Genomic DNA, 23456 nt, shown 5'->3' with positions numbered 1-23456 from the left:
GGATTGGCAAATCTTTTCTGTAAAGAACCAAATAACAGTTTTAATTTCTCATGCTATTGCAATTATTCCACTCTGCTGTTGTAGTATGAAAGCAGCCAAACACAATGTGTGTTTGAATAAGTGTTGCTGTATTCCAGCAAAACTTTGTTTCTAACAGTAGACTGTGGGCTTGAGTTTACCAATCCCTGATCTAGAGTATTTGTAAACAAGACCCTGAACAATGATTAATTAATTCAGACACATGGTAAAAATGTCTGAAAATTATATCTCCACTTTATTTTTATTAAAATTATTTTAGCTCATTGGCTATATGCCCCTCACAAGAGAGTCATGAGTTCTACATTCCATCATCAACTAAACAATGTAAAACTAGCACTGATTGAGGAATTAGAGTTATATGATCTCTTTTCCATTTATAACCAATAAATTAAATTTCAAAATTGAAAATATTTCTCCCACATAGATCCTTAATGGCATTAGGGAATTAGTGACCAAAATCAAAGTGCCTGCTTTCTTTTCTCCTTTAGGATAGTTTAAATTGAAATGTTGTCTGGAAGCTTCCTTCATGGTATCCAGTCTCCTTACACAGTGCCTTCAATTTATTTTGATTTCATCTAAGCAGGTTTAATTGTTTCAACATATCTAAATAGAATTTCTATATTCCAAGGCTGTTATTTAAACTAGTTTATAAAAACTTGAGTCAACAATACTCCTAGGCAATGGATACAATCCTTAATCCAGTTTAACTTTTTTTCCAAATTTACTATTGTTTTCTCATGTTATATGTATGGAAGATGAAGAGGAAAGAAACTCAGAATCTCTAAAATCTTGTAACGTAAGACTGAGTTATTTCTTTGCAGTCAAATTAAAAATCTATATCATATATGATATATAGGCATATTTGCTTAAAATTTATATGACCAATTTAGTGTTAATATTCTATAAAAACCTCCCTGAAATCAGTCAGATAAAGAGAAGCATCTCAGTACAAATTTGGGAAGCACATAAATGAGCAATTCATAAGGGAAAAGCATTGTGAATGGTCAAGAGCGTAAAATAACATGCTCAGCTGTCCCAGTCTTTATAATTAAATAATTAAATATATATGAAATAATTACAAATTGTTATAAACATATAAGGAAATTAAATATATATGTGCATACACAGACACACTCATAATGTATTAAATCAACAATTGTCTGTTTTTTCACCTATCAGATTAACATGTACATTTGTTAACCAAGCAGGAGAATTTGGCATTCCTGCTGTGTTCTAGTCTTTCTAGAAGACAGTGGAAAGTATCTTAGATGGAAATTAGCACATTTCAACTATTTTTTAGAAATGTACCTAAAGTATGTAATGGGAAGTATTCAAAGATGTATGTAAACTTAAGGGTAATTATTACAGCCTTAGTTGTACTTATAAAATGTAAGTAACTTGTTTACCTAAAGTCATAATTCTAAGTAAATTAATGTTGTTACATTTATCCAATTGGATTATATTCTGTTATATATGGTAATGTATATTCAAATTAATTGATATGCCAATCCAGGTTTGTCAGAAGTTTATCTACCACTTACAGAGTACCAAGTATGTTTGAGGCAATAATACTGAATTTTATTCATGTAAAATGATATAAATATGTGCTGTGCAGAATGGTCAATAAACTGATTTTACAGGAACAATATTAAATATTGATTATGAGTTCTGGTCATTAATTTGCTGTTCATTTGTGTGTTGCTTATATGTGTGTGTGTGGTTTCAGATACACATATTTCAGTTACACATAGCAGTAATTTAATTGTTGGTATAAGCATCAAATGCCAAGATAAACTCTAGTTCAAGAATTATATCAGTGCTAATAATAATCATACAAAGTAGGATATTTATTCCTTTTTAAAAAATAAGAAATGAGAATCTGAGTCTTAGGCTAAGTTTGAACGTACAATTTATTTGCAACTTAAAAACACAGCCCTATGGTGGAACAGCCATTGGAAGATAATAATTAACAATAGTTATTCTTTGGGGCCCCTGGCTGGCTCAGTCAGTGGAGCATGAGACTCTTGATCTCAGGGTTGTGAGTTCAAGCCCCCTGTTGGACATGGAACCTACTAAAAAGAGAATTAAAATGTTTGCATTCTGCTAAATCCATCGAGCAAAATCATGTTTTGGGGAAGAATGCAAATTTCTGAGATCATATTAATTTACCCTGTGTTTTTAATAAGGTCAGAGCCATAAGAATTTTCAAGTGCAACTTAGGCTAAAATAAGTGTTTAGATATGGCAGGAACATGAGAAAACAATGTCAAGGTATCGTTTGTGAAAAATCCCATGGTATAAAACTACAAAGAAGCTTTATAGTCTCTGGAAATGTGGGGTACCAGTGCTTAAGAGATATTGTCTTACTTAGAAACCATTTCATAAGAGCTCATATCACATTCCAAACTACTGGCCAAGAGAAAGAGTGTCATTCAATGGAAGAAACAGCTTTGGAAGAGATACAATGATAGGCAATACCCAGGCATAAATACTGTGGATAATAGGGAAAAGGCCACTGAGGGTCTTAGAAGAAGCTATTCTGAACTGACAGAAATTTAAATGTCATGATCTCCCATTGGAATATTTTTTTCTTTCTCTGTTTTATGACCATGTAGTCTGGATTCTAAACTGTCTGCATTCTATTAACATGTGTTTCATAATCAGTTTACTTTCCCCCAATTATCTGTATTCATGCTAACCCTTTTCTAAAGATAACACTTTGTGTCTTTCAAGTATAATTAATAGACTCAGAACTACTAGCTAAAATGTTGGCCAAAATGATAGAGAATCATAACAAATTCTGCCTGAATATACCACAATAGTGGCAAGATTATGTTTAGAAATTTGACTGGCTTATAATGTAAGGAATGTGCTAAGCTGTTCTAACTTTGCCTTTTTATATTCTGTATTTTGAGGGGAAATGGACTGTATAAGATACTCCCAGTTGGGGCTTTGGAACATCATGAATAATACTAAAGGAGAAATATAGAAGGAGAAAGCTTTCATAGATGGGTAAGGCTGCATCTGTCAAAGGAGGACTGCTTGATAGTAAGCAGTGAGCCAATTCTAGGTTTGACTGATAAAATTCAGGCATATCTTGGTATGGTAAATTTCTTTAGGAATGATAAAAGCTGATTGATTACTAATGATAAGATGTTTATAATGTTATTAAACTAATATGAATGAATGGATAATAGGGTAGAAATTAAAGTTCCACATGATAGAATGCTGTAATAAATGAGGTAGAAATTATATAAAGTATAAACATTTGGGAATGATTATAATAATTGTTTCAACCTGAAAACATTAAAAGATGCTGAAACTTTTTTGAGAAAATTTGAGGAAGAAGCAGGATACATGGGATGCCTGGGTGGCTCAGTGGTTGAGCATCTGCCTTCCGCTGAGGATGTGATCCCAGACTCTCAGGATCAAACGTTGCATTGGGCTCCCTGCATGGAGCCTGATTCTCCTCCCTCTGCCTATGTCTTTGCCTCTCTCTCTCTCTCTGTCATTTGTAAATAAATAAGTAAAATCTTAAAAAAAAAGAAACAGGATACTTTTATAGATTGTGATTATCTCCTCCATGATATACTTATCAGTTGCAAAGAGAAAATGATGGTGGAGAACTAGGCAGACACCACCTGAATTAAGTAAGAGATGAAAGATAATACTACCAGTGACGGGAACATCTGGCATCACTGATAGGAAGCACTGAGGAGAACCTAGCCTTATTTCTTTAGTACCTCAGACAAAAGTGAATAAACCTGAATCAACTCGTGAGAAAGTATCAGACCCAAATTGAGTGACATTGTACAAAGTAAACAAAACAATATCACCACAAACTGTCATTTAGTTTCTAAACATTAATATCACTGTGGAAATGTTCTAGATTATGTTAGACTAAATAGATATGAAAACAATACGATATTTATTCAAGATCTCTATATAAGATAGCAGAGGGAAAACTGGCAAAATTCTAAGAAAGTCAAATAGATTACAGTATTTTATATGGCAGGTGATAATTGCTTGGATTTGATAATGATACTGTGGCTATGTACTAGAAAATCCTTGTTTTGAAGAAATTAATTTAGGGGATAAAGGAAAATCATAGCTTGTTTTATTGTAAATGGTTCAAAAGAAGGTTCAGACAAATATTTTAACTCTTAATCACTTATCAAAACGTTTTCACAGGTCAACCTGTGGTAGTATTTATTGGAACCCTATTTCCTTTTTATGGATGAGTGATTTTCCACAGTATGGATATATCACATTTTGCTAATCCATTTATCACTTAATAGATATTTGAGTTGTTTTCACTTTTTGTCTATTATGAGAAACTTTGCTATGAACATTTATGTAGAGGATTTTGTGTATACATGTGTTTTTAATTTTTTACGGGTGAGAATATGGTAAATATATGTAACTATTTTGAATAACTGGTTGACATGGATTTTTAAGACCCTATTTCTTGCAATTAAAAGAAAAGTCTATGCATAGTGAATATTCTATTAAATAGTGGTGGAAACTCTTCCTGTAGACATAATTAAGTAAATGGAATAAGTATATATAACATTGAAGTCTATTTCTTCATATCTATTGAGTGTGAGGTGTATATATATATTTTTTATCATTGGACATTTTTGTTTTTGTATTCTCAGTTTAAAATTTTATACAATCATTGTTGGTTTCGATATAAACCTCGGATATATTTCCTTGTTTTGTTACATTAAGATGTAGAAAGGGTATCTAGAATAGATGAGCTGCATAATCCTCAAGGATAATAGAGATTGTTCAGATCAGTAGAATTTTGCCACAGAAATTATACTGGTTTTCTTATAATGTTCATGTAGAACTATAACGAAAAACTTTCTTTTGTGGGCTTCATAGCTGACATAGGCTCCCTCAGTTATTGTCATCTCCAGTTTCTATGTGTAAATGAAATGGTTCAGTATGTTTTAGGGTTATGAATGTTTGTCTGACTTCATGGATGAAAAGTGTCTTAGTGAATGTGCTTGGATTATATATTTGTACATTATAAAATATCTGAAGAAAATGAGAGACAAAATAAACCACTGTTGATAAACATTCCACTATTTCTATTCTAAGCAAATGAAGGTGGACTTCTAATTAACTCATTTTAGTGTTAGCCCACAATTTTTGTGGTTTTGAATTCTACCAGTCTTGCATGTATTAAGTATTTAATCTATGAATATCTTGTTCCTTGGTTAAATGGTGTGTGCCTGCTAATAAATACACAGGCTTAATACAGGAGGGTGTGAAGTGAGTATGTTTCTGTCCAGCCTGTTTTCATTTTTATATTTGAACCTTTTATTTAATTTATTTTTATTTTATCTACAGTAAAATTCACTCTGTCATGTGCAGTTATATGGACTTTGACAAGTGTATAGACTAGTATATCTAACACCACAATTATGATATGGAGGAGTTCTATTACTCTTAAAATTTTTCTTTGTTTTACTCCTTTGTAATCAACCCCTCATTCTACTCCATAATCTATTGCAACCATTGTTTTTATAGTTTTGCCTATTGCGAAATGTCTGAAGTCCAGCTCCTTGTACCTAACACTTTGAATTTCCCAGTTTACTTGCAAGCATTTATGCTTAAAAGACCTCTGCTTAGCCTAACTATGATTTCCTAGGATTATTAATTACATTCTGTTTTGAGTAGATTGGCCATGCTTGTTTTCAGTCCTCTTATGTCTTGCCCTTCTGATGTTCTTTTCGATTTGGTTCTGTTTTATAATTTCCATTATTTTATGAAATTGTTAATGTTTTTTAGAAAAATTATACCATTGTTTACGATCAGTTTTTATATGTTGTTTGTAATAGATATTTTTTTAAAGATTTATTCATTTATTCATGAGAGACACAGAGAGAGAGAGAGAGAGAGAGAGAGAGAGAGAGAGACATAGGCAGAGGGAGAAGCAGGCTCCTTGCAGGGAGCCTGATGCAGGACTCAATCCCAGGACCCTGGAATCACGACCTGAAAGCAGATGCTCAACTGCTGAGCCACCCCAGTTACCCCTGTTTGTAATAGATTTTTGAAGTTCTTATCTCTTACTTTGAGAATATAAGTCTTAAAACACACTTGTCATGTGCCCTTCACTTTACCCAACAATTAGCATTTTTATAGTCTTTATTTGGGAGAGTACAATTTTATTTTATTTTATTTTTTTAATAATAAATTTATTTTTTATTAGTGTTCAATTTGCCAACATGCAGAATAAAATACCCGGGCTCATCCCACAAGTGCCCCCTTCAGTGCCCGTCCCCCATTCACCCCCACCCCCTGCCCTCCTCCTCTTCCACCACCCCTAGTTCATTTTCCAGAGTTAGGAGTCTTTATGTTCTGTCTCAGAGACAGAGAATACAATTTTAGAATTTCTAAAAGAGAAAATTAATGTGCCGCTAATTTTTTTATATTTTATTTAAATTCAATTTGCCAGCATATAGCACCCAGTGCTCATATCATCATGCTACTAATTTACATAGCATAATAGAGAGGATTACTGACTATTTGCAGAGTTAATAATTCAGAGGGGAAATAAGTGAAGACATAAACTGGCAAAGATGGCTAAGCAACTGTGGCTTGGACTTGGATGCTATGTATGGTAGGGACTAGAAGTATGGGGATTCCAGTATGACAATGAGTACAGAACAAATGATTGTCCTTTATTATTAAGTGAATTTCATGTATATTCTGATCTAACATATTATTTGTGATGTTTTGCTGCAGGACAAAGACTGGAACAACTTAACATACTTTAGGGAGGAGAGATGAGCAGTTATTCTGATGCTTTCAAAAATCTGTTTCTATTGTGGCCAGTGATGTCAGAACTTCAGGTTCTCTGGGCTCATTATTTCAGAAGCCCAAGGTAGACTATTTTGATAATAGGTTTCTTGTCCCATGAGTGTGCCTACTTTGTTAAAGCAATAGTCATTATTATTTGTTTACTTTATTGAATAAAAAATCTCTTTTGAAAGTAACTTGAATAATCCTGGGAATCATTGATGTATTACCTTTCTATACCATTTTATAGTATATGAAAATAATCTTTTAAAGAAAATTAAATGTAACAAAATATTTATTCATTTATTTTTAAATTATTGGCATATCCAAAATAGCTGTTTTTACTCATATTTGTACTGTAATCACACCTTATTTACTAGGACATTTATGAATACCTTTCCATTTCTCCTTGAAATTTTAGTTGACTGGTTTTTAAATTTTCCCAAAAGGATTTATGTAATTTTATTAGAAAAATACAAGGTCACATCCATTTTGTTCTATGTACATTAGAGTTCGGTTGTTCAGATATTAATAAAATATCCATTTACTATTCTTTATTTATAATGCAGCAGATAAACCTGAAGAAAATAAGCCTGGCTATGGAAATGCTTATTTGTTTGGGAGGATGTTTGTCTGGATCAATGATGATCACAATTGTCTGAGGATGCTGAGGGACTCATTCCAGATGTCAATCTGAGGTCCAGACGAGTGGCCCCTCTTCTAGGACAAATAAGACTCTCAAAGCCTGGCTGTATTTCATGACCTTAATGACAAAACACTATCCCTTGGGCATGCCTTTTATTAATTTTGCAGCAAAGCATTAACTTCCTATCTCATGAGACAGTGTGCAACTTTAGATATGCTGTATGACCACGCCCTTGCTTCATTTTGCTCACTTTGAACATAGAGTTGTCGATAGATATTTGTATATGTGAAACATGTTCTTGAGTAATAAATGATGAAACAGAGGAAAGATTGAATTAAGAGGTAAAAGAACTAATATAGGTACTGAAAATTCCATTAGTGTTGGCTGAAAGAAGGAAACATTGCTTATCTATATTAAAAATTGACAATGGAGACAATTTTAGTGTTATTATTTTTCATGGTAGAGAATTTTCAGAGATAATATCTTCTCTTTTCTTTCTGTCATGTTTTCCTGAGGTAGACAGGATGGAATGAAATCCTCCACTTCAGAGAAGAGCAGTGAGTATCTATGCCAACATCCTTAAAATTCACATCATGTGCTCTTTACCACATGCTGAGCTCTCTGAGTTCATCTTTTCAATGACTTATTGGATAATATCTTCATTTTGTGTCATTATCTTTGGTGAGTGTCTCCACGCTTATATCCAAATTTTAAATTTATTTTATTTGAATTCTGTGTGAACTGACAAATGTAGAACTTTGGAAAATATTTGATTTGTTTTAATTTTGTATTCCAGTGAAATATTCTTTTATGAAATTAAACTATGCTTGGGAGTTTCCTTAAAGATTATTATGGTTTACAATGTTAACTCTGTGATTAAGATTATCATAGTCAGATGATTTTGGTCAGATATACAAGATCGTTATGGATCATTAATGTTACTGTTTGCATCATTATGATTTTATGTCAATTTGTATTATTTTTTTTCATTCTTTGGTATAAAAAATTATATGTTAATTTTATGAGATGTTTCTAAGGCCTTCATTTTATTTTATTTCATTTTTAAAGATTATTTATTTATTTATTTATTTATTTGTTTATTTATGAACATGTGAAGGGGGAGGGTCCAAGGGGGAGAGAATCTCAAGCAGATTCTAGGCTGAGCACAGAGCCCCACATGATTTGATCTCATGACACTGAGATCATGACCTGAGCCAAAACCAAGAGTTGGACAGTTTGCCGACTAAACCACCCAGATACCCCCTAAGCCCATCATTTTAAAACATAAAGAACCAAACCCAAAATTATTTTTTAAAACAGTCCAACTTTCCATATAGTGTTTGTGTCATGAAAGATATTAGGTTGGAATAATCAAGTGAACGAATAATGAAATTTCATACATTAAATTATTAATCATTTTGTATAATTTGAAATATCCTTCAATAAGGAAAATAGTCTATCTTCCTTAGGATGATCACATCGAATGTTTAATGTTGCCTGGGGCCTGGTGTTTAATATTTTAGGAAGAGTTAAATTTTTTTCTTGACAAAGTTTCTGTCACACATTGTTTCAATCAGTAATTATTTTTGTGTTCTCTTCATATTTATGTATTTATGTATGTATTTTAATGAGAGTATTTTTTCTCCAGAATCTAGCAAGGTCATTCAAATGAGCTTAATAATAATAATGAGTAAAATACCATTGAACACTAATAATTGTAATATCAGAAAGTAAAAAAGCCCTACTAGAATCTGATGTAGATTCCAGAACTTCCATTATTAATAATATATATATTAAGAAAAAATTTGAGGATGAATGTAAATGATAGGAACACTAGAATATATTTTTGTCTAATAAATATGATCCTACAAATAATCACATGTATATTTTTCCATTTGTATATTTATATAATACTTACTTAAATATCTATTTGCCATGCATCATTTCCATATCAAGGTATAGAAGTATATCACATAAATATGCTGTAAGGGCCGGTATTAAAACTGTACAACCCAGGGGCACCATGGTGGCTCAGTTGATTAAGTGTCTTGCTCTTGGTTTTAGCTCAGGTCTTGATCTCTGGTTCATGGGATTGAACCCAACATCAGGCTCCATGCTCAGAAGAGAGTCAACTTGACATACGATCTCTCTTCTTCTCCATCTCTCCTCCCTCCACTGGCATGCTAAAATAAATAATTAAGAAATAAATAAAAATGTACCACCAAGTGTGTTTTAAATAGAAATACTTTCTCCCTAAGACTGGGAACAAGACAACAGTGAACTCTCCCATCACTTCTGCTTATATTTTTCTGTACAATCATAACCCATCCAAGAGGGCAAGAAAAGTAAATTAAAGGCATAAAAACCAGAAAGTAAGAAACAAAGTTTACTTGTAGATAACTGAATTTTCTCTGTTATAAAATACCAAAGAATCAAGAATATCACTCCCAGAATTAAAACCTGAGTTTAACAAGTTTGCAGGATACAAAGTCAATATAAAAACAATAAATTCTGTTACTATATACTGGCAGTGAACAATTAGAATGTGAAATAAATCCCATTTATAATATCATAGAAAATGAGCTACTTCTGTAATAAAATGCAATAAAATATGTGCAATATCTCTGAAAAAAACTGCAAAAACACTGATTAAAACTATGAAAGACAACATAAGTAAATATAGAGATATATTCTGTTCATGGATCATAAGTCTCAATATTGTGAGGTCAATTATCCCAATCTCTAATGTAGATTAAATATAATCTAAATTAAAACCATTGTAAGCTTTTTGTAGATATCAACAAGGTAATTCTAAAATTCATATTCAAGGTAAAGGAACGTGGGCAGCCCGGGTAGCTCAGCGGTTTAGTGCCACCTTCGGCCCAGAGTGTGATTCTGGGGACCTGGTATCTAGTCTCATGTTGGGCTCCCTGCATGGAGCCTGCTTCTCCCTCTGCCTGTGTCTCTTCCTCTCTCTCTCTCTCTCGAATAATTTAAATCTTAAAAAAAAGGTAAAGGAACTAGAATAGCAAAAGAGATAATGAAAAAGTTGTTAAGTCAGAGAACTCACACTGGTATTTTAAAGATTACTAGAAAACTGTTGGAAACACTATAGTGTGTTGGTGAAGGAATTAACAAATAGCTGAAAGAAGATAGTCATAACTCTTCAAGATAGTCATGTGGAAAGATAGCTGGGTGGTTTTTATGATGCTAGTAGTGTTTGTTTCCAGATCTGTTTATTGAAAAATTGTGGTTTTTAAGATGCAAATTCATGACGTCTATAATATAAACATACATTTTCATGTATCTATATTATATTTCAACAGAGAGTTTAAAATATAGCATAAAACGTCAAATTTTATAATATATTTCCTAGGAATATTGTTCACTAGACTATGTGTAACCTAGGGACAGAAGACTGATGTTCTTAGGATATGTCAAGAGCATTCTCTAATTTATGGACCTAACTAGCTAAGTCCATAGCACTTGCAATTTGAAAGGGTGGTGATGTGATGAATCAAGATGGTATAGCGTAAAATTAAAAAAAAAAAAGACGGTTGTTTCTGTAACACAGGCATTTCAAAGTTACATCAGGAATAACTAGAGATTGATAATTTTTCCACTTTAATTATTTTCCATTAGTAATATTACATATCAAATTTTCTATTGCTTTATGCAAAGATATTGAGAAATTTCATATTTAAGATATTATATTATTGTGGTATAACAATCTTTATTTTTATTATCATATAATTAATTATAGGTGTTTCAGTTCACTCAGCTGTTCTAAGTGCTATCAGTGGTCTGTTTTGCCTGCCTCCCTAGGGCCATAGCCAAGACAGGGAGAGACGGGGCTCCTGATTTGCCTTACCATGGCCAACTTGCCACAAGAGGGCCTACAGGAGGCTTCAGGCCTGCAGCAAGAAACCTAGGTCAACTGAACTGCAGGGGGCACATTGCTTTGCCCCATGGTCACTCAGATTTCAAGTGATATAAGTGTGCCCGGAAAAACAGGTTTTCCCAGTGCACATCAGCATCGCACAATAACAGGCAGATGTATGTAGGAGAACCAGTGTGCTGTGTGTTAGGAGAGGGATTTGGACACATGGATTTTCTGGATATTTGCAGCCACCCGCTATGTTAAAAACGTCATCTCGTGATGCTGGGTGGCAGTTCATGAGACCAGGGATCCACGTAAGGGTCTAGCACTTTACGGAGATGACCTCCACATGTGAGCACCTCTACCATGGCCAAGCAGCCTGAAAGCCTACCCTGCACACGCACACGCACACGCACGCACATCTGCTAATAAACACATAGAGTCACACTGAAGACACACACTCAAACACACCCACAGAGGGCCCCTCTTACACAGACACATGCAAGCCCCCATTCATGGTACGTGGCCTTACCAGACACCATTTCTTTTTTTTTAAGGTTTTATTTATTTATTCATGAGAGATAGAGAGAGACAGAGTGCAAGCAGAGACACACAGGCAGAAGGAGAAGCAGGCTCCATGCAGGGAGCCTAATGTGGGACTCGATCCAGAGACTCCAGGATCACTCCCTTGGCCGAAGGCACGTGCTAAACCTCTGAGCCACCCAGGAATCCCAACCAGATGCAATTTCATATACTCACATGGAAATTCTTAGACAAATGTAAGACAGAGGCACATCCCCTTGTATGGGATGATGTGGGCCCGTGCCATCTCACCGATGAACAGCTAGTCCTGTGGGACAGAGGGACAGCATACGTAGATGCAAAGCTTCCCCACAGAACCGTTGGGAACGCTCAGGCCATCTGAGCGACTGGGTACATTGTGACACATTCACCTGATGTCTCCACACTTCCTCAGGTGCCGAGGCCTAGCTAGGTTTGCTATCGACACGGTGAAGACGACCTTCCTTTCCATGGAGGTGTGGAGGAATGATGGAAAGGAAGGAACTGTGGAAGAAGAGTGACCCAGGTCAGGAAGCCTACACATGGATTGCTATGCGGGTAAGCCTTTCATTCCCTCAAAGCAAGCCAATGGACCTAGAAACGCCGGGTGGGTCTGCGGGCCTACTAAGTGGCTTGTGACTTGTGGTGAGGGGCGATTGCTCCCCAAAAGGATTGCCCAAGCCTCTTGCTCAGGGGCATAGCTCTGGATGGTCTCCAGTGTGCTGGAGGGTGCTTAGGCTACGGGGAGACCCTATGAGCTAGCTGTTCAGCCTGTGTAGTTCAGTTTACCAGGAGGCCGAGAAAGTGCTTGGATCGATGATGACTCCCTCAATCTGCATTCCTTGGAAAAGCTGAACAAAATGAGTGAGAACTCTCTACTGTCATTCTCATCAAAACTGAAGTCCAGCACATTGTCTCCCCCAGGGAAGGTAGGAGTGAGGGACAGCTTCACCTTGGTCCAGCCACACACTTGCAACCACCAACACCATCTCCACCCATGGGCCTTGAGATCAGAGAGCCTGGCGGAGGACTGAGGGCCCAGAAGACATGTGCTCTCCTAGGGTGGAAGTCCTCGACTAGGTGGTGCTCCATGGCATGGCTGGGCTTTGGCGGGTTTCAGACAGCCAGCAGCCGAGCGGTAGGAGTTGTGTTAGTCAGGGTTGGGAGGTCCTCAAGAGCATCTTTGCTGGAGCAAGTCGGCCAGGCTGATGGTTGAGCCAGAACTCCTGACGGTGTGTGCAGTGACCCCTTTCAGGGTCAAGTACCATGGATTTACAGGTGGACTCCCATCCAGGGAAGCAGCAATCTTTGCCCGAGGCCTCTGTCCCAAGTTCTCAGCTGAGAGCTGAATGGGGGTGGGGGAGGACAGGAAAGGCATCAGTTAGGGCCGGTTCATTTGACAGCACCTGAATTCATCTCAGGCCAAACAAGGACAGACACATACACATACAAAGTTCGCACACACGAACATACACCCACACCCACATACACTATGTGTTTACACAGGCATGTAAACACACACACGCACACGACACACACAAGGAGGTCCAAGAGCTCGTGATGTACTTTCAGGGCAGGAGTGTCGACACTCTGCTGGCACTGGGATGAATGGGAATGGCAGAGCCCAGGGAGTCCACAGGATGGGTAGGTGCGGGAAGCAGCGGCCTCCCTAAGTTCAGATGGTGTTGCGAAAACCAATGGGTCAGTGCTAGATGGGCTGTGTGCAGCCCCACCACCTTTCCACATGGGCTGTGACTTAAGGCATTAAGGGGCTGCCTGGCGATGGTGACGAGGGCTCTGTCGGATGGGCCCCTGGCCACTGATTTCCTGAAGAAGGGCCTCCTGGGCATCTACATGTGCCTGTGAGAGGTATGCCACATTTTGCCACCCTGGACGGCCCTCGCTTTGCCGGCTGACCTAGCAGACCCTGACCATGCGGACCTTGCTTCCTGGACTGAGGGGTTCCTGTGTAAAGGCCTCCAACCAGGGAAGCCCTTGATTCAGTGTCTTGGGTGGCTCCTTCATGCTCTGTGAGCACAAGACTTCTCTGGGCTAGCCTGCAGTCCATGCAGGACAGGCCACAGGGACCTGATAGCAGTCAGGTGCAGCCCTGTTTTGTGGCAATGGAGCTTGGCCCACGTCTTCCCACTTCATGGGAAGGGCACCAGTCCACCTTTGTGTGTGATTCTCACCTGCGATACTGTGGCCATGACCCTGCACCAGAACCACTGTGTTGGACCTGTGTCTGCCAATCAATGGGACCTGCCTTGAGTTCCACAATATGGATGCCTATGGAGAACATGCCGTGTATTGCTCATCTCTCTGAGGTTCCCAGCCCCCGAAATGGGAGTCCCTTTCGAGGACAGTGGTGACTTTCCCTACAGCGATGAGGACTCCAGGAGATGGACCTGGACACGGCAGCCTGACTGATGGCACGTGTTCCCGGAGGCCGAGAACATGAAGCACAGTGGTCATGGACATGCCAGTTCTCTTGGTGGTAGCCCTCCCCTGGCTCCCGCGACTGTTCTTTGGCTCTCAGTGTCCTAGAGCTGTTGTGCCCACACACCAAGAGCCAAATTGTTGTGTGAGGGGGACGGTTCGCCTGGCCAACCTTTGGGTAGCCCACTCGCCTCAATAGGGCTTTATGGAGGACTGAGGCATGAAGCCAGTACCTGAGGCCTGCCGACCTGCACAAATGCTCATTGCCTCACCCCATGGTCGCTGAGGGAGGTTTCATGGTGCAGGCCAGAACTAAAACAGCTAACGAGATGACCTAATCCTCCTTGATGTCACTTTGATAGTCGAAAGTGAGTTTTTGGAGGAGAGTCGTTCTGCTGTGCGTTGCCTAAGGACTTTGGACATGTGGTGTTTCAGGCCTTTGCGGCCTCTCCCGAGATCAATTGTGTCATCTCGTGCCATTGTGTGCCAGAGTCTGAGGCCACGAATCCTGGAATGGGCCATGTGCTTAGCAGAGATGAACTCCAAACATGAGCACCTGAGCCACAGCCGGCCAGCCTGCCAGCCTTCCCTGCACACACACACATGCGTACCTGCTAATAAACCCATAGAGTCACACTGATGCACACACACTCAAACACACTCACAGAGGGCCCCTCATAAACAGACGTACACATGGCCCACTAATAGCACGTAGTCTTACCAGACACATTGTCATGCACTCACTAGGAAATCCCAAGAAACACATGACACCGAGGCACATCGCCATGTGTGGGATGATGTGGGCCATGGCATCTTACCGATAAACAGCTAGCCCTGTGGGACAGAGGGACCGCACAGGCAGTTGCACAGCTTCTCCACGGAACCATTCAGAACGCTCAGGCCATCTGAGTACGTGGGTGCATTTGTGATGCATTGGCCCATTTTCTCCACACTTCCTCATGTGCAGAGGCCTAGCCAGGCTTGCCATAGACACAGAGAGGAAGACCATCCTTTCCCAGGAGGTGTGGAGGGATGATGGTGGGACCTGTGGAAGAAGAATAGCCCAGAATGGGAAACCTGCGCAGTATCGCAGGGAAACACCAGGAGGTAAGATTTTCGTTGTCTCAAAGTGAGCTAATGAGACTAGAAGGTCCTGAGCCAGCCTAGACCTGCCAGTTGGCTTGTTCTCATGATGAGAGGTGATGGCTCCCCGAGAGGATTGGCCAGGCTCTTGCTCAGGGGCATAGCTCTAGATGGTCTCCAGGGTACTGGAGGGTGCTGAGGCCATGGGGAGATGCTATGAGCTGTTCAGCCTGCATAGTTCAACTTACCAGGAAGCCAAGAAAGTGCTTGGATCGATGATGACTCCCTCAATCTGCATTCCTTGGAAAAGCTGAACAAAATGAGTGAGAACTTCCTACCATCGTTCTCATCGTAACTGAGGTCCAGCATGTTTCCCCCAGGGAAGGTAGGAGTGAGAGACTGCTTCACCTTGGTTGGGCCACATGCTCGCAAACAACCACCACCAACAACACCATCTCCACTCAAGGGCCTTGGGATCAGAGAGCCTGGCAGAGGTCTGAGGGCTTAGAAAACGTGTGCTCTCCTTTGGTGGGAGTCCGCTACAAGGTGGTGCTCCGTGGTATGGCTGGGCTTTGGTAGCGTCTCAGACAGGCAGCAGCCAAGCAGTAGGAATTGTGTTAGGCGGGGTAGGGAGAGCCTTGAGAGCATCTTTGCTGGAGCAAGTCGGCCAGGCTGATGATTGAGCCAGAGCTCCTGGCGGTGTGTACGGTGACCCCCTTTCAGGGCCAGGCATCATGGGGTTACAGGTGGACTTCATCCTGGAAAGTGGCAATCTTTGCCTGAGGCCTCTGACTTGAGTTCTCAATGAGAACTGAACAGGGTTGGGGGAAGAAAGGAGAGGCACCAGGTAGGGATCATACCTTTGAGAGCACATGAATTCATCTGAGGCCAGACAAGGACAGACACACAAATTTGCACGCACACACGAAAACAGACACATGCATACAGAAACACATACATGCACAAACACACAAATGCACACACCACACGTGAAAGGAGGTACAGCAGAGCTTGTGGTGTACGTTTAGGGCAGGAATGTCAACGCTGTACTGGTCACTGGGATGAATGGGAATGGCAGGACCCAGGGATTCCGCAGGATGGGTGGGTGCAGACAGCCGGCGGCATCCCTAAATTCGGATGGTGTTGCAAAAACCAACAGGTTGGTTCTAGATGGGCTGTGTGTGGCCCCACCACCTTTCCACATGGGCTGTGACTTAACAGCCTTAAAGGGGCACCTGGCGATGGTGCAGAAAGCTCTAACATGCCCTGGCCACTGCTTTCCCGAAGAGGGGCTGTCCTGGGCGTGTATCCTGTGCCTGTGAGAGGTATGCTGGCCATTGCCACCTGTCCAGCCCTTGCTTCGCCGGCTGGCCTTTCAGACCCTGACCGTGTGGACCTTGCCTCCTGGGGTGCAGGGCTCCTGTGTAAAAGTGTCCACCCAGGGAGGCCCTTGATTCAGTGCTGGGGTGGCCCCTTCCTGCTTGGTGGGCACAGGACTTCTCTGGGCTAGCCTGCACACCATGCAGGACAGGCCACAGGGACCCTGATAGAAGTCTGGTGCAGCCCCGTGTTGTGGCCATGGAGCTTGGCCCACATCCTCCTCTTCATGGGAAGAGCACTGGTCCTCCTTTGTGTGTGCCTCTTGCCTGTGGGACTGTAGCCATGCCCATGCAACGGAGCCACTGGTGGTACCTGTATCTGCCGATCAATGGTCCCTACCTTGAGTCCCACAGTGTGGATGCCTGTGAAGAGCATGCTGCATGTTGCTGTTCTCGCTGAGGATCCTAGCCCCCCGATGCAGGAGTCCTGTTCGAGGGCAGTGGTGACTTTCCCTGCAGTGGAGGAATCAAGGACATGGATCTGGACGTGGCAGTCCAATTAATGACATGTGTTCCCAGAGGCCGTGCTCATGAAGCATGATGGCTTTGGACTTGCCAGTTCCTTTTGTGGTAGCGCACCCCTGTTTCCCTCAGCTGTTGCATGGCTCTCAGTGTAGCATGGGCACTGCTTGTCTAGGGCTGTTCTGCCGGCACACCAAGAGCCAAATTGTGTGTGTGTGTGATGGGTCGCCGGGCCAATCTTCCTGTGGCCACCTCGTCTCATAGGGCTGTGTGAAGCCCTGAGACATGGAACCAGTACCTGAGGCCTGGCGGCCTACACAAGAACTCGTTGCCTTACCCCATGGTCACTGAGGTTTCTTGCTGCACTCCAGACTCGGCCCAGCTAACCGCTTGACCTAGTCCTCATCAAAGTCTCTTTGACTGTCGAAACTGGTTTTTTTTAGCAGTCATTGTGCTATGCATTGACAGAGGTCTTTGGACACGTGGTGTCTCAGGCCTTTGCAGCCTAGGCCAAGGTCAGTTGCATCATCTCGTGCCATTGCGTGCCAGAGTCTGAGGCTACAGATACCTGGATGCGCCATGTTCTTTGAGGAGATGAACTCCAAACATGAGTACCTCAACCCAGCTGGCCACACCACCAGGCTGCTCTATACACACAGACACCATACCTGCTAATAAACCAAGAGTCACACTGATGCACACACACTCAAACACACCCGCAGAGGGCCCCGCATAAACAGACACATGCACGGCTCCATTCATGGCACGTGGCCTTACCAGATACATTGTCATGCACTCACAAGGAAATTCCTAGACACACATGAGACATGCACATCGCCATATGTGGGATGACATGGGCCTGTGGCATCTCACCGACAAGCAGCTAGCCCTGTGGGACAGAGGGACAGCACAGGCAGATGCAAAGCTTCCCCATGGAACTGTTCAGAACACTCAAGCCATCTGAGTGTCTGGGTGCATTTGTGAGACATTTGCCCGATTTCTCCACTCGTCCTCAGGTGTGGAAGCCTAGCCAGGTTTGCCATTGACACAGAGAAGACCTTCCTTTCCCCGGAGGTGTGGAGAGAGAATTGTGGGAATGTGGAAAAAGAGTGGCCCAGGGAGGTGAACCTGCACACAGATCACCAGGAGGTAAGCCTTTCATTGTCTCAAAGTGACCTGATGAGACTAGAAGGTCCTGCGCCCACCTGCGGACCTGCCAGTTGGCTTGCTCATGGTGAGGGGCAATGGCTTCCCAAGAGGATTGCCTGAGCCTCTTGGTCAGGGACATAGCTCTGGATGTTCTCCAGGGTGCTGGAGGGTGCTGAGGCTATGGGGAGATCCTATGAGCTGTTCAGCCTGCATAGTTCAATTTACCAGGAGGCCAAGGAAGTGCTTGGATCGATGATGACTCCTTCAATTTGCATTCCTTGGAAAAGCTGAACAAAATGAGTGAGAACTCCCTACTGTCGTTCTCGTCAAAACTGAGGTCCAGCATGTTGTCTCCACAGGGAAGGAGACAGTGGGAGGGAGGAGTGAGGGACAGCTTCACCATTATCGGGCCATATGCTCACAAACACCACCACCACCAATGCCATCTCCACCCAAGGGCCTTGGGATCAGAGACTCTAGTTGAGGGTTGAGGGCCCTGAAAACATGTGCCCTCCTTGGGTGGGAGTCCTCGACTAGGTGGTCCTCCGTGGCATGGCTGGCCTTTGGTGGTGTTTCAGACATCCAGCAGGCAAGCAGTAAGAGTTGTGTTAGGTGGGTTTGGGAGGCCTTGAGAACATCTTTGCTGGAGCAAGACGGCCAAGCCGATGATTGAGCCAGAACTCCTTGCAGTGTGTGCAGTGACTGCCTTTAGGGCCAGGCCCCGTGGGTTTATAGGTGGAATCCTCTCTGGGCAAGCAGCAATCGTTGCCCAAGGCCTCTGTCCCGAGTTTTCAGCTGAGAGCTGAACAGGGTTGGAGGAAGACAGGAAAGGCACCAGGTACGGCCGGTGCATTTGACTGCACCTGAATTCATCTCAGGGCAGAAAAGGACAGAGACACATAGACTTGTATGCACACACGGATACACACACAAACATACACAAACACATACATGCTCTCACATACACACACATGCAGACGCAGGCACAGGCTCGCAAACACAAACATACGCACACACGCACACACCACAGATGCAAGGAGGTCCAGAAGATCTCGTGGTTTATGTTCAGGGCAGGAGTATCGACCCTCTCCTGGCCACTGGGATGAATGGGAATGACAGGGCCCAGGGAGTCCGCAGAATGGGGGTGTGTGCATACAGCTGGTGGCCTCCTTAAATTCTGATGGTGTTGCGAAACCAATGGGTCAGTGCATGGTGGGCTCTGTGTGGCCCCACTGCCTTTCCACATGGGTTGTGACTTACAGCTTTAAGGGGCTCCCTGGTGATGGCACTCTGAGCTCTGTCTATTGTACCCCAGGCCACTATTTTCCCGAAGAAGGGCTCTCCTGGGCATCTATCCTCTGCCAGTGAGAGGTTTTCCAGCCATTGCCACCATGGCCGGCCCTTGCTTTGCCGGCTGGCCTTTCAGACCCTGACCAGGTGGACCTTGCCTCCTGGGGTGTGGGGCTCCTGTATAAAGGCGTCCACCCAGGGCACCACTTGATTCAGCGCTGGAGTGGTTCTGTGGGCACAAGACTTCTCTGGGCTAGGCTGCAGACCATGCAAGATATGCTATAGAGTCCCCGATAGCAGTCAGGTATAGCCCCATGTTGTGGCCATGGAGCTTGGCCCATATCCTCTGCTTCGTGGGAAGGGCACTGGTCTACCTTGTAGTGTGCCTTTTGCCTGCAGTAATACGGTCATGCCTACACCAGAGCCACAGTGTCGCACCTGTGTCTGCTGATGGACAGGCCATGCCTTTAGTCCCACAATGTGGATACCTGTGGAGAGCATGCCATGTGTGCTGTTCTCGCTGAAGACCCCAGCCCCCAATGCGGGAGTTCCATTAGAGGGCAATGGTGACTTTCTCTACAGCAACGAGGAATCACGGACATGGTCCTGAATGCAGCAGCCTGATGATGGCACATGTGTCCACAGGCCGTGTCATGAAGCACAATGGCCATGGACATGCCACTTCCCTTGGCAGTAATGGGCCCTGGTTCCCTCGGATGAGACACGGCTCTCAGTGTACCATAGGCACCACTTGCCTAGGGCTGTTGTGCCCGCACACCAAGAGCCAAATTGTCATGTGAGCGGGACGGGTCACCAGGCTGACCTTTGGGTGGCCAACTCGCCTCACTAGGGCTTTGTGGAGGCCTGAGGCATGCAGGAGTACCCGAAGCCTGCCAGCCTACACGAGGTTTTGTTGCCTTGCCCCGTGGTCAAAGAGGTTTCATGTTGCACTCCAGACCAGGTCCAGCTAACAGTGTGGCCTAGTCCACATCAATGTCGTTTCAATGGTCAAAAGTAGGTTTTTGGAAGAGAGTTTTTGTGCTGTGGGTTCCCAGAGGGCTTTGGACACGTGGTGTCTCAGGCCTTTGTAGCCTCCCTCGAGGTCAGTCTCATCATCTTGTGCCATTGCGTACCAGGGACTGAGGCCACAGATCCCCAGATGGGCCATGTTCTTTGAGGAGATGAACTCTAAACATGTGTACATGAGCCACGGCCAGCCAGCCTGCCAGCTTGTCCTGCACACGCACACATGTGCACACCTACTAATAAACTCAGAGTCACACTGGTATACACACACTCAAACACTCAGTGTTTTATGAGGACCCTCATAAACAGATGCACGCACTGCCCCACTCATGGCACGTGGCCTTACCAGACACATTGTCATGCATTCTCAACGAAATTCCTAGACACACATGAGACAGAGGCACATTGCCATGTGTGGGATGACGTGGGCCTGTGGCATCTCACTGATGAGAAGCTAGCCCTGTGGGACAGAGGGACAGCACAGGCAGATGTCCAGCTTCCCAACGGAACCATTTGTAACGCTCAGGCCACCTGAGCACCTGAGTACGTTTGTGACACATTCCCCTGAATTCTTCTCAATTCCTCAGGTGCAAAGGCCTAGCCAGGCTTGCCTTAGACATGGAGAAGAAGACCTTCCTTTCTAGTGAGGTGTGGAGAATGATGGCGGGCTCTGTGGAAGAAGAGTGGCCCAGGACGGGGACCCTGCACACGGATCACAAGGAGGTAAGCCTTTCGTTGTCTGAAAGTGAGCCAATGGAACTAGAAGGTCCTGGGCTGGCCTGAGGCCCTGACAGTTGCCTTGTGCTCATGGCGAAGGGCAATGGCTCCCCAAAAAGATTGCCCATGCCTCTTGGTCAGGTGCATGGCTCTGGATGGTCTCCAGGGTGTTGGAAGGTGCTGAGGCCACGGGGAGACGCTATGAGCTGTTCAGCCTTCATAGTTCAATTTACCAGGAGGCTGAGAAAGTGCTTGGATCGATGGTGACTCCCTCAATCTGCATTCCTTGGAAAAGCTGAACAAAATGAGTGAGCACTCCCTACCATCGTTCTCATCGCAACTGAGGTCCAGCACGTTGTCTCTCCCAGGGAAGGAAGGAGTGAGGGACAGCTTCACCTTGGTCATGCCACACGTTTGCAACCACCACCACCACCAACAACGCCATCTCTACCCAAGGGCGTTGGGATCAGGGAGCCTGGCAGAGGGCTGAGGGCCCAGAAAATGTGTGCCCTCCTTTGGTGGGAGTCCATGACAAGTTGGTCCTCTGTGGTATGGTTGGTTTTTGATGGCGTCTCAGACAGCCCTCAGCCAAGCGGTAGGAGTTGTGTTAGGCCAGGTTGGGAGGGACTTGAGAGTGTCTGTGTTGGAGCAAGTCAGCCAGTCTGATGATTGAGCCAAAGCTCCTGGCGGTGTGCTCAGTGCCTCCCTTTCAGGGCCGGGCGCCACCAGTGTACAGGTGGACTCCCATCCGGGCAAGCGGGAATCTTTGCCTGAGGCCTCTGACTTGAGTTCTCAATGAGAGCTGAACAGGGTTGGGGGAAGACAGAAAAGGGACTGGGTAGAGCTGATGCATTTGACAATGCCTGAATAAATCTGAGACCAGGTAAGGACAGACACAAAGACTTGCACACACACACGAAAACATACACACACACACATACACAAAAACATACACCCACACACACACAGACGCACACACCACACATGCAAGGGGATCCAGGAGAGTTGTGGTGTACGTTCAAAGCAGGAGTGTTGACGTTCTGCTGGCCACTGGGATGAATGAGAATGGCAATGACTAGGGAGTCCACAGGACAGGTGGGTACAGGAAGCCGGCGGCCTCCCTAAGTTCGTATGGTGTTTTGAAAACCAATGGGTCAGTGCTTGGTGGGCTGTATGGGGCCCCACCACCTTTCCACATGGGCTGTGATTTACAGCCTTAAGAAACCACCTGCTGATGGTGCCGAGAGCCTTATGTGACGAGCCCCTGGCCACTACTTTCCTAAAGAAGGGCTCTCCTGGGCATCTACTCTGTGCCTGTGAGAGGTATGCAGGCCATTGCCATCCTGGCCCTTCTTTGCTGGTTGGCCTTGCAGACACTGACCATGCGGACCTTGCCTCCTGGGTTTGGAGCTCCTGTATAAAGGTGTCACCCAGGGGGGCCCTTAATTCAGTGCTGGGGTGGCTACTTCCTGCTCTGTGACCACAAGACTTTTTTGGGATAGCCTGTAGACCGTGCAGGACAGGCCATAGGGACCCTGATAACAGTCAGGTGTAGCCCCATTTCATGGTCATGGAGCTTGGCGCACGTCCTCCTCTTTGTGGGAAGGCACCGGTCCTCCTTTGTGTGTGCCTCTCACCTGTGGGACTGTGGCCATGCTTCTGCATCAGAAGCACTGTGTGGCACCTGTGTCTGCCGATGGATTGGCCCTGCCTTGAGTCCCACAATGTGGATGCCTGTGAAGAACATGCCGCATGTTGCTCGTCTCGCGGAGGATCCCAGTCCCTGACACAGGTGTCCTGTTCGAGGGCAGTGGTGACTTTCCCTGCAGGGATGAGGGCTCAAAGACATGGTCCTGGAGGCGGCAACCTAATGATGGCACATGTTCCAGAGGCCATGCTCATGAAGCACAATGGCCATGAAAATGTCAGTTCCCTTGACGGTAGCGCCTGTGGTTCCCTTGGTTGTTGCACCTCTC

General features: G+C 43.6%; 1 long non-coding RNA gene and 5 other non-coding genes across 6 annotated transcripts in view; all 6 read left to right on the top strand.

Annotated features, from left to right (window-relative positions):
• The window catches only part of LOC144295959 (uncharacterized), a 99570-nt gene that overhangs the window by 71349 nt on the left and 4765 nt on the right, over positions 1-23456 (top strand). Inside the window, exons 12-17 of the long non-coding RNA XR_013363111.1 lie at positions 2954-3050; positions 6795-6933; positions 8014-8051; positions 12351-12493; positions 18315-18447; positions 21351-21486. This is a non-coding gene — a long non-coding RNA (uncharacterized LOC144295959). The remainder of the gene's footprint in view (positions 1-2953; positions 3051-6794; positions 6934-8013; positions 8052-12350; positions 12494-18314; positions 18448-21350; positions 21487-23456) is intronic.
• LOC144304103 (small nucleolar RNA SNORD109A) lies at positions 7484-7550 on the top strand. The gene has a single exon (XR_013371078.1). It is a non-coding gene; the product is annotated as a small nucleolar RNA SNORD109A (small nucleolar RNA).
• Positions 12746-12840, top strand: LOC144303995 (small nucleolar RNA SNORD116). Its single transcript, XR_013370968.1, has one exon. It is a non-coding gene; the product is annotated as a small nucleolar RNA SNORD116 (small nucleolar RNA).
• On the top strand, positions 15727-15821 carry LOC144303989 (small nucleolar RNA SNORD116). Its single transcript, XR_013370958.1, has one exon. It is a non-coding gene; the product is annotated as a small nucleolar RNA SNORD116 (small nucleolar RNA).
• Positions 18694-18788, top strand: LOC144303991 (small nucleolar RNA SNORD116). Its single transcript, XR_013370959.1, has one exon. It is a non-coding gene; the product is annotated as a small nucleolar RNA SNORD116 (small nucleolar RNA).
• Positions 21735-21829, top strand: LOC144303999 (small nucleolar RNA SNORD116). Its single transcript, XR_013370972.1, has one exon. It is a non-coding gene; the product is annotated as a small nucleolar RNA SNORD116 (small nucleolar RNA).

This window comes from Canis aureus, chromosome 2 (genome assembly GCF_053574225.1).
Source record: "Canis aureus isolate CA01 chromosome 2, VMU_Caureus_v.1.0, whole genome shotgun sequence".
NCBI lineage: Eukaryota > Metazoa > Chordata > Mammalia > Carnivora > Canidae > Canis > Canis aureus.
Note: the sequence above shows the minus strand (reverse complement) of the source record. Positions and strands in the feature narration are given on the sequence as shown.